This window comes from Symphodus melops (genome assembly GCF_947650265.1).
Source record: "Symphodus melops genome assembly, chromosome: 6".
NCBI classification, from domain to species: Eukaryota; Metazoa; Chordata; class Actinopteri; order Labriformes; family Labridae; genus Symphodus; species Symphodus melops.
The window spans coordinates 22,079,109-22,090,554 of record NC_136696.1 but is presented as its reverse complement, the minus strand read 5'-3'; positions in this window follow the sequence as shown (position 1 = coordinate 22,090,554).

Here is an 11,446-nt window from a genome sequence, read left to right as displayed (position 1 = left end):
CAGGGTAATTGGAAATTATGCTGTGTTAAATATTGGACGAAGTTAAGAAGAACCAACATTTTGAGTCCCATTTACCTTCTAAGACTTCGAAGTGATCATCATTCAGCTCACGTCTTTTTCGTCTCAGTCAAATTGCCTTATTTCAGGCAGAGCATGTTTGTTCTGAATATTGTTGGACTCGCTAACTCTTATTTACTTCACACTTCCTGAAGAGAATGCACAATGTCCTCTAATGTCATGCTCATATACTTTTTTAATCTGATCTCATTTGGATCTACTATCATACTGTAAATTAAAAAAAAGAAATTGTTAAATCAAACAATATCCAATGTAAAAAATTAATATATCAACTTTGAAAACCATTCTCAATCATGCATACAAATGTAATTTTCCTCCTGTTGAATAATTTAATTAAAGTGTATGAAAGGTTACCCAGAGTAAACGGGTTCTTTATACAACGGCTTTAATCTTCTTAATCTACAAAACACAAACAAGTGACCTTCATTATTCTGAAGTGCATTTTCCAGTGACTGTATCTAGATAATGAATGATATCAAAAGGGTTCTGTGTTAAAGTGAATTATTATTATTTATTTTTTTAAATTGAATTCCCGGGAAGTAATGAGGAGATAAACTGTCTTTAGAATCCCAATTTGAAAAAGTATGTCCTTTGAAAATAGTGTTTTTTGTTTTTTTTGAGCTGACATTAGGGTTTTCAGGTTCAGGGGAAGTCATCACATTGTTCAAATGTCTTTTTAAAATTAAATAGCACGCGGTTTTGGTCTGTTAGAGAATTAAGCAGCAGCAATAAAAATGTTATGTTACCTGACCAAAGATATTTTATTATCTAACTAACAATGTAATGAACTTTTGAGATGGTCACCTCTTGTTTTGTGTCTTGATAATTTAGGTAAGCTGTGACAATCTGTGCTTCCTCATCAGTCTCCCAGGCAGCCTGAGCAGGAGCACATTCCTTCCTCCCCAGTGGACCTCTGTGATTTAATTGGTAAAGTTGAGGCTCTAAATTAGATAAGACATTTCAGCACTGACTTTGATAATTAAGTGTGTTTGCCGGCATGGCTAAGCCTGGCCTATAACAAGAAATGCTTCATGTCATTGGAACTAAGATTAAACAAAGGAATGATTTAGCTGAAGAAACAAGTTCTCAGCACAACATTTTGAAAAAAAACTTCAAGAGTGCAAACCTTTTTTACTATAGCACTGATATTCTTTCTTTTGAGTTGTTTATTGTGCATTTGCCCGCTGTAGAAAGTTTATAAGTGGCTAAAATATAGCTTTAAAGCAAATTTTTCTGTAGGACTGTACAGCTGTGCTTGCTATTATGGTAACATGCTAAAATGCTCACAAAGATAATGTTAGTTGGTTGTATTGTTTGTTTTAATGCTAATTTATCTTAAATGAGCATGGTAAACAGATATTTTCTGTGTACCACAAAGAATTGTTCCTTTCCTTTCAAATTTGTATTAGGCACTTCCACCTTTATCGCTATACACTTTACCGTTGGCATAAGAAGGCTAGTCTAGATAGAAAAAGAATGACAAAATAAAAATTTCCACCCCATGAAACTGTAACTGTTTTTCCAGTGAAATTGATTTGTGCTACCAAAAAATATCAGCAAAAATAGGCTGGGCTTTTAAAGTAAATTTGTACATACAAATTCTGGGCTGTCAGGTGATGCACAGGGTAAACATCTCTCAACCCATCGGCTTTTACTGAATCTGATGATGATGTAACCCTTGAGAGTCAGACAGTCAATTTTTCTGGGCCTCTGCTGAAACACGTGGCGATTAAGATAAGCCAAAACGTTTTCACATCCTTAAACTGGTCATTGTCAATGGCATAGAGACATGTCTTTAACCTGCACTAACGTGCAGATATATATTTAAAGAGATTTAACAAAGACTTGTGAGATGATCGCAGACAGTTTATCCCCCTTTTGCTCTGCACCCAGTAAGAAATAAAAAGTCATGCTATATGGATGTGTGTTGTCAAATAAGACTCATTTGCAAGGAAAAAAAGAAGCAAGATATGATTAGTTAAATAGTGAACTTTAGAGGATTTGGCAGAGGGATTCTTGTTTACCTAAGGTGGACCAGACAAGCTGTTCTCCCAGCTTGTTTCCAGTCTTACTGCCTCAAGTTACTGGCTGATTGCCTTATACTTACCTTCTGAAAACAGATATACTTGTTCATCAATATTTTCATGTTATTAATTGCCAGCAAACTTGGGACTTATCCTTTACAGTGGTGGTCTCATAGTGTCTGAGCTCATAAATACGCAGAAAAGAACAATTTCAGTACAAAAATGAACTCATCCTGTAGCACTGCTTCTGCTTCTGTATCAGCCTCTGAGATGGAGAGTATGTGATATTATTTAGTAGCAGTTTTGTGGTAATTATATTTAGCCATCTTTTCATAAACAATTTTGTAAACTTGAATATAAATTGATTGGATGTTCATAGAATTATAAACGGTACCTTGAAGCTTCCAGGCTCGTCCATGGAAAATCATTTTGGGAAGATTTCAATTTCTAATTTAAGAAGAACCAAAATGTTGAGTATTCCATTATTAGGATACGATATTGAACCTGTCGCACACACAACACACCGAGACGAGAAAATTTGATTTAATTTCTGCTTCAGAGTCTCTGTCAGAGCATACTGAAAACTTCTCATTATGTCTCACAGCCACACAGACTACTAAACATCATAAAATAACACCATCGAGTGATGTGAGAATGAATTCCAGTGGTGGAGATTGGTAATAAAAGGCATCCTGCTGTGTGAGCTCCAATCATGTCTGAATCGATCCTCACAGACAGCAGTGTGATGGATGAACAGAGGAAAGGAGAAGTCTGGAGATGTATCAGGTTGTTTAAGTAATCTATAGCTTGATTTTGTTTTAGTTCTTTCATTGCAAACGTGATGTGTACAAGATGTATAAATCAAGCATCGCTCTGTTTCGGTACAAACAACAATTTAGGGATTTTACATGATGTCACTCACATAAACACACGCACAAACACACGCACACACACACACACACACACACACAGATATATTGATGCCCCTAAATTTTTTTCCACCTTTATATAAAAAGGGAGCTTCCCATTGGTTGAATCCCCCCCCCCCACCCCCCGGTTTCCAAGGTAACCACGTTAGGGTGGAGGAATAGAGCAAATCATGTCAGAGTATAGCATCTTCCTCTCCCTCTCTCCCTCGCTCCCTCTCTCCCTCTCTCTCTCTCTCTCACTCGCTCCCTCATTTTCTCACTTGGTGTGTGTGTGTGTGTGTGTATGTGTGTTTGTTTTGTGTATAAAAGCCTCTCTCTCCATGCTTTCCCCTCACTCCTGTAGCTTTCTATTGCATTGCAGAGAGGAGCAAGACTGAAGAGGGGAGAGGGGGGACACGACCAGAGGAAATCCCTGCGTTACAGTGGGAGACAATTCTTTGACCTTCCCTCTTTCTCTCTCTCTCTCGCTCTCTCTCTCTCTCTCTCTCTCTCTCTCTCTCTCTCTCTCTCTCTCTCTTTCTTTTCTCCCTTAACCCGCGATCTCCACATGTGTTTTGGTTCTCCCTTATTTTTGCCTTCTACTTCTTTGTAAACGTCTCTGCTCTGCTTGGACGGTGGCTGCATTGATGCAAAATGGGTTGTGGCAATTCCTCAGCCACGAGCACATCAGGAGGTGGTAAGTGAATTTGAGAAAAATGCATGTGTTGATTTGTGTATACACATGTATGTGTGTGTGTGTGTGTGTATTCCTTTGAGTGAGTGGGGAAGTGAGCTGTCACTGTAGCAGCAACAACATGAGAGGCTGTTTTGAATGTAAATGAAAGTCCTGACATACCGTTGCATGGAGTGTATGTCCCTAGATGTGTCAATGCATGTGTGGCTTGTCAGTGTGTGTGAATGTGGTGACCTAAATATCTTTATTTCATCCAAAAATAAATGTAATACAATATGTAATAATATATACATATGTACATAATCCTGTTGGTATTGTGAAATACAACTAAAAATGAAGATTTTTCAGTGTTCATTAGTGTGCAACATGGAGGTTCCCACTTTTCAGTGTGTGTTCGTGGGGGATTTATTGGTGAAAAGGGGTCTCCTATATTAAAGCATAAGGACACCCTGTAGCTTCGGGAACAGGCTTCATAGAGACATATAATGACCCTGACAGCGATAACAATGTTAACACCTACGCTATGTGAGACTATTTATGGGCTTTCGTTTGCGTTGGTTTCCATGGATTTTTCGGATAAAAAGCAAGCACTCTCAGTGGTATTTAACAGTCTTTGTCTCCCCTCATGACTGATGCTGGTTGTGCAGCTTTGAAATACTCCATCAATGACTAGGTTTCATTCATAAAGACAAGAGGAAAGATTCGATGAAAAAATTGTGTACTGGATCTCCTGCCTCATTGTGGCTTTTCTTTAAAAAACACACATCTCATTCTCCCTGTTATCTTAGGCTGATACCTGTGTTCAATTATACTCAGCAAAGTCTCTGAGCACCACAGACAAATAAAGGTGTTATTTAGATTAAAGTACCAGCAGGACTACTTCAGCACAATGGCATATTAACGCTGTATTGTCTGTGTGTGTGTGTGGGTGTGTGTGTGTGTGTGTGTGTGTGTGTGTGTGTGTGTGTGTGTTTGTGCTTATGTAAAGGTGCGTGTGCTTGTAGGTATCTAATCAGTGTCGCCAGGCGTGTCATTAGAGCCACAGACAGCTACTGGGAAATGAAACTCAGCAATGTCTTCTGCTCCAGATTTGATTTACTTCAAGGCTACACTGTCTGTAAACAATATCTTATGAGGTGTCTGAGTTTGTTGTGACAGTGGCTTGTTTGTCCATGAAGGATATAACAATAGCTGTGTTCATTTCTGCGCAGCAAGTCTTATCCATTTTTTTCTCCATCTTAGAGGTCAGTGTTCAGCACAATGTCAAGGACGTGTGACATGCTGTCACTTTGACAAATGTGCATTAGTGGCTGCACTACTCATATTTGCCAGTTGACATGAGGCCAAAAACGAGACCGTTTCCTAGAAAAGCAAGAGTCTTAATAGAAGCACCTTCTGCTCCTATTTTGTAGTGATTAAATAGAGTGTGCTTAGTAAAAAGAAAATCTTTACACTGCCCACTTAGCATTCATGAGCAGCTTGGTCATGGTGGTGCAGTGGTCATGGTAGTTTCACAACAAGCAGGTTCTTGGTTTTGAATCCTAGGCAAGCAGGGAGTCAACCATCTTTCAATCACAAGGTTGGTGATTCAATCCCCAGCTCCTATAGGCTACATACAGAGTGTCCTCGGGAAGACCACTGAACCCAAAATTGGTCCACTTGGTATTAATGCTGGCATGTGAATGTGTATAATTAGGATTTACCTTTACTAATGGGTCCCTATGTGAATGTGTGTGCGTGTGTGTGTGTGTGTGTGTGTGTGTGTGTGTGTGTGTGAATGGGGGAATGTGACATAGAAATGCTGTGAGTGGCTAGAAGTATTAATAAATCCATTTACCATTTTGTGTCTTTTGTTCACTGTTTATATGCCCTGCTTATAAAAACTAAATTAACAGGATAAAGAAATGTGTGAGAATTCATTTTGCTTCCATTTAAAAAACAAATGTCTAAAGTGATTTAGAAAGCTTTAAATCATGTGGTGACCGCCTCACTACATTCTATATCACATTGCTCATCCCATAATCTTATGCACCCAGATGTGCACCCTTGGATATGAATGAGCTTTTGTCAGTCTACTGAATAGGTCCCTGTGTTAAGCTAGTAGACTCAGAAATTTTCTGTGAAAGAAGGCGCTGCATTCCTGAAACAAGGATGAAATTTACCGTTTCTGTGTAATGTGGATTCTCCAGTTTTATATCATTGTATTTTAATCCTCTTGGATCTTTTCAAGGCATTTACATTTATACTGAATGGAAAAATAATTGAAGTGCTGAGCTGAGGCCTTTGTTTTCCCTGCTATTCTTAATATGATACAAGGTCAAGCAGGAAGTTAGTTTATCTTTAAACTGTATGTTTTACGATGTCATTTTGCTTCAAATCAAGCTCAGTAGGCTGTCTGGGCCTCAGCAAAGAACGAACTGTTGTCAGACCACGAGTGAATTGAGTGAATCAAACTGTTTAATTTGAGACATTTTACACTTAATGCTTTATTTCGGTATATAACACATTCTCTGTTACCCCTCAGAGCATGGGTTCGCGGTCGAGGATAGCATGGGGGTGTGTCTATGTATAAATTGCATCCAGTGTTAACAAACATCTGATGTCTGATGATCACTGGTTGTGAAGCGAGGCATGTTTCCTGTCCTGACAGCCCTGAATAAATGTCTTGTTAAGGCTGGACCACATCATTTGTCATCATTTATAGCCTCTCCTTGAGTGACTCTGCTCAAAAACAAAGTACTACCAGTGTCATTCTTAGTGTTTGTTGTTAAATAGTGGATTCATGCAGCATTTCATGACAAAGACAGCCTATCGATAAAACAGATTAGAGGAGTTAATGTTGCGATGTACCAGTGCTACGTATGTATGTTGTGACGTTTGTCTGCTGTCTTTGTTATGTTTAAGTGACTTTGGTTAACTTTACCTGTTGTGGCTTTTAATTGGTGACTTTATAAGATACAAAGATAAGATTTGGAGAGGCTAATAATAATAATAATAAAGTAAAATAATAATAAAGAAAACTCTTGTTAAAGACCGAGCCATTGAGGTAACACATTCTCTCCAAGACATTCACACTGAAGGTTGATTCTTGTCTTTTCATATTCTTTCAGGGCCAGCAGACGCCTCCAAAGATGTGTAAGTACCTCACTTCTATTCTTTCCTTTCACAGTAGGCGCTTTATGAAGCGAATCAGAAAATGTCCAGGCCTCACTCATCCAGAACAATCTATATAACACTATACACCTGTGATGTGACAAGGTATTGTTCGGCATATGGCCTTGCAAATATTTTATACAACTGTTACAACAAAAAACATCTCGCAAAGAAGACTAAACAATTATATGGCTGGAAATTACAAAGACTTCAAATTGATTATAATAGCAACAATATATATGTAACTTTTCCATGTACAAATAGTAGTTTCAAAGTCGATGTAGTTGTACAATAACTTTCATCAGGCAGAACAGAGTCTCTCACATGTCCACAGATCACTCTGATAGCACTATATAAGTTTGGCAGCGAGCTGCAGTTCCCCTCACGTCAAGTTCATTCAGACTGATGGCACCAGACAGTGAGTCAGTCTTGGTGCTGTTTGATACAACAGCTGAGGTTAAGAGAATGAAGAAGATGGTGACGTATTCAGTGGCAATTCTACAGTCTGTACGGGCTCTAGGCAAAAATCCTTTGGGGGCCCCTCCAAACAGCGTTCATTACCGTCATGTCTGCCAGTTGCAAATCCCTGCAGATATTATTCATAATAAATTGTAACATAACTTCAGGCTGTATCGTTGTCGGTCGCCTCATGTTTAGCTGCTTCATCAGGTGCAGAAAGTCATCTAAGCCAAGTTATGTCTCAGGTCCAGGTATACAAATAAAAATTAATAAAACCAACAAGGTCTCTACAACGGGCTGTAGCGTTAGCAAAGTCATATTTGCACAAAAATAGATAATTATATGTACCTTGGCAGTCAACATAGGTCTTTCGCTTCTCCTCTGCTTGGTAAAAATGTGTGTTGTCTGAATGGGGAGTGGTGGGGGAGGTATAAGAGCACAATGTGTATTACAACCAGGTGCACTCAAAAACCTTCAGTGGGCGCCAAAACGTACCAGACCGAATTCCTACATATTGTTGCTTTAAGTATATCATTTACATATGCAACAGCAGTGCATGCAATTGGTTCAATTCCATTTTTTCACAGTACAGTTGAAAAAATATTCAACTGATAATGAGAGAAATTAACTTTTGGTAACTGGTTTAATTTTTTCTGCATATCAAGAATAGATGATCAATTAAAACTCAGAGAAAAACACTGTCTACGTAAAAATTGTCACTCCCATGTGACAATAATGATGAGGCTTTTTAATCATGTGATTTCAGATATTCAGCTGTTCAGATAATATGATGGTAAAGTCAAGACATCTACATAGCAATCTTTTATTTACTAAACACCAAAAGAAGTTTGTGTTTTCTGAAAGGTTTGCTCATCCCTATCCCTCATTTACACTCGACAAAACTAACTCTACATTATCTTATATTTTTTAAAGTTAATGAACACTGTTGATATTTGTCCATTAAGCCAGTGTCAGAGAGAACAGGCTGTCCTAAACCATCAGCTTTACGTCTTTCAAATCTATGGGAGGGGCAGCTTTTTCGAGAATAAGTCACAGTGAGTGTCTGTGTTTGCATGTGTGTGTGTTTGCATGTGTGTGTGTGTGTGTGTGTGTGTGTGTGTCTGAGTGTAGGGCTCATATATGTCTGTTTGCCTGTTGATTGCTATCTGCTCTGCCAGCTCAGGACCCATGAGAGCTGACAGCAGCACACTACTGACTCACTGAGGCTAATCACTACCTGCTAGGACTCCACTACACAGTAGAACACACACACACACACACACACACACGCACACACATACACGCGCGCGCACACAGACACACACACATTGCCGTTAGTGAAACACAAAATTAAAGCATATAACACAATAACACACCCTGTTAGCAAAACTATAAATTAGATGAGGCAGCTTTATGTCAGCATCTGAAAACAAACAAACAACAACATGAAAAAAGATGTGGTCATTGGAAACTGGTATTTCAGTCTCCTGGTTCCAAACCTGAAACTAAAAATAGACGAGTTAGTCTGATTAGTTGTTCATAACTCCAGAAGAGAGAATTAACAATGTTCCCAACGGGGCTAAAGCTGCATTTTTTGCAGCTACCTGATTGCTCTTCCACAGTTGAATGTTTCCTACATCTCATCAGTTTGTTTTTTTGAGTTTTGATGTCTTCTATGCTCCTAAGAGCTGACCTGACCTGTGCTTCTTCTCTCAATCAGGACAGAAGATCTCATGGTAGACGATGAGAAAAGAAGGTATTTCACTTGTATTTTCTCTTAAATTTTGTTTTGCTTTAAAGTCTTTTTCTTTGACTGTATATTAGACACTCATTAGTTAAAGTAGAGCCATCAATAGTAAAGGTGCCTGGCCATGACTGCTTAACTGTCATAAGGTGACGCATATATATTTTATTCATGTGAAACACTGAAGTTTCAATCGTCCTGATCCATAGCTAATAGACAAAACCTTCAGCTGTGATACTGAAAGATAGATAGATAGATAGATAGATAGATAGATAGATAGATAGATAGATAGATAGATAGATAGATAGATAGATAGATAGATAGATAGATAGATAGATAGATAGATAGATAGATAGATAGATAGATAGATAGATAGATAGATAGATAGATAGATACTTTATTGATCCCGAGGGAAATTCAGGGCATCCAGTAGCGGTATACAGACAGGCAGGACACAAGACACAAGACATTGGTTACAGTACAAAACATCGGTTACAATGCAATACACACCCGCTGTCCCCCCTCCCCTCTCTATACAATAATCCCCCAAACAAGATTTAGCAGTCCCTATGTGACTACGAGTAAAGGTTAAACCTGTGCAGTTTGCATTAGCATTAGATTTAAAACTTATGTAGCATGGTGTACCTAACCTGTGAGGAGAGAGAAGCATGTGTGCTGTTTGCATGAGAGAAGCATGTGTGCTGTGTGTGCTGGGTGTGTGTACAGAGGTCTTTGAGCTTATGCCCGAGGTGTGAGTACAGTCGTTAAACAAGTCGTTAAACAGTGAGCAGTGATTTGCATTAAGTGTCATAAACAAAGTGCCAATTAAGTACCCAACTATTGAGGAGCAGATTAGCATTAAGTGTTGAAGACAATAGAGTGAAACTTGACCTAGTTAGGGTGATCATGTCAACCCTTACAGATGTACCATAACAATACAGTAGGGTGGAACCAGATGATTAGAGTGATTATCGTTAAAGTGACCAGTGCTCAGTAAGGTGACTATCAATATGCATTAAAGTGTCCAACTGGAGGCTGACTCTGAGGTCAGCGGTGCAGATGAGGAGTGAGAAAAAAGTGAAAAAAGAGTCCAGGGATCACCGTGCGCTTCTTCCCTGCCGTGACAGTGAAGTGTTGTACAGTCTGATGGCCAGGGGGACAAAAGAGTTCTTGAGTCTGTCCGTGGAGCACGACTGTGACAGCAGTCTGTCACTGAACATGCTCCTCTGGCCGGTGAAGGTGCTGTACAGAGGGTGGTGTGTGTTGGTGTGTGAAATCACGTTAAAAAAAAAAACTATCAGAATGTTAAACCTTTTTTTAATACTTGATTTCATAAAAACAGTAGGTTTAAAAGCAAAATCTCAAATCAAAGTAGTTAAAACATTCATCCAGCTTTTTTTGTGGGGTGTCTATTAACTTCTATTTGTTCTCCTCTTCTTTCAGGAACTATGGTGGCGTATATGTAGGTCTACCTGCAGACCTGACTAATGTGGCTGCCAGTCAGTCTAAGTCTACACATAAAGGTAAACATCTATAAATAACCACAGCACTGCAAGTCCTATATTCTAGAAAATGAGCATGTAGAAGTAAAGAAAGCAGCGGGCATAGAGAGGAAAGATCCTAAGCGGCTGAGCCGACACCACTTCACGAAGCCACATGGCAGCCTGCAGCATTTTATGTTTAATTTGACCTTTATTTTGACTGAATCTTAATGACAAACATCCTCTTTACTGTTAGAGTTTGGGTGCTTCTATATGGTTGGCAGCTTTTCATTAAAAAGGACAAGAATTTTTATATATTTTTTTATCAACATGGGCCTTACTTTTTCTATGAGTGGTACTGCCTCTCTTACAAAGCTAAGGAAATTATAAACCGACATTTTGAACAGCTGTGTGACTTGTATTATGAAATTAGGAAAACATGTTACCCTGCGTTTGTTATTTTCAATCCAATAACATTTGCTAACATCACGTGTGTCCTTCTGAGTCTCGAGGTTAAATTAATCAGTGAGTAAATTACGCTGCACTTCCTGCACTTCACCTTGCCCTGGGTAAAGCCGACGGGTATTCTTGAGGCAGAAAAACAAGACCTACAAATCAGCCAGATGAATATCAAAAAATATCCAATTAAGATTCAGGACTTATTCTCTTTTTCCCTTTTTTTGTAGACTAGCATCAACTCAAAGGAAACAGGTATTTATGGTTGCATTTCAAGATGACATACTTTTTTTTTGTCACTTAAATTGTTTGGTTGGTTGTCAAATGACTCACATGCTCTATTTTTGTTTCCACAGGACCCTGCATATTCATTCATTCAGAGACCCTCATATCACTTAATACAGTCTCAGCCTGTTTGAGCCAGGATGACAGCTTGCCAGAGCACATTA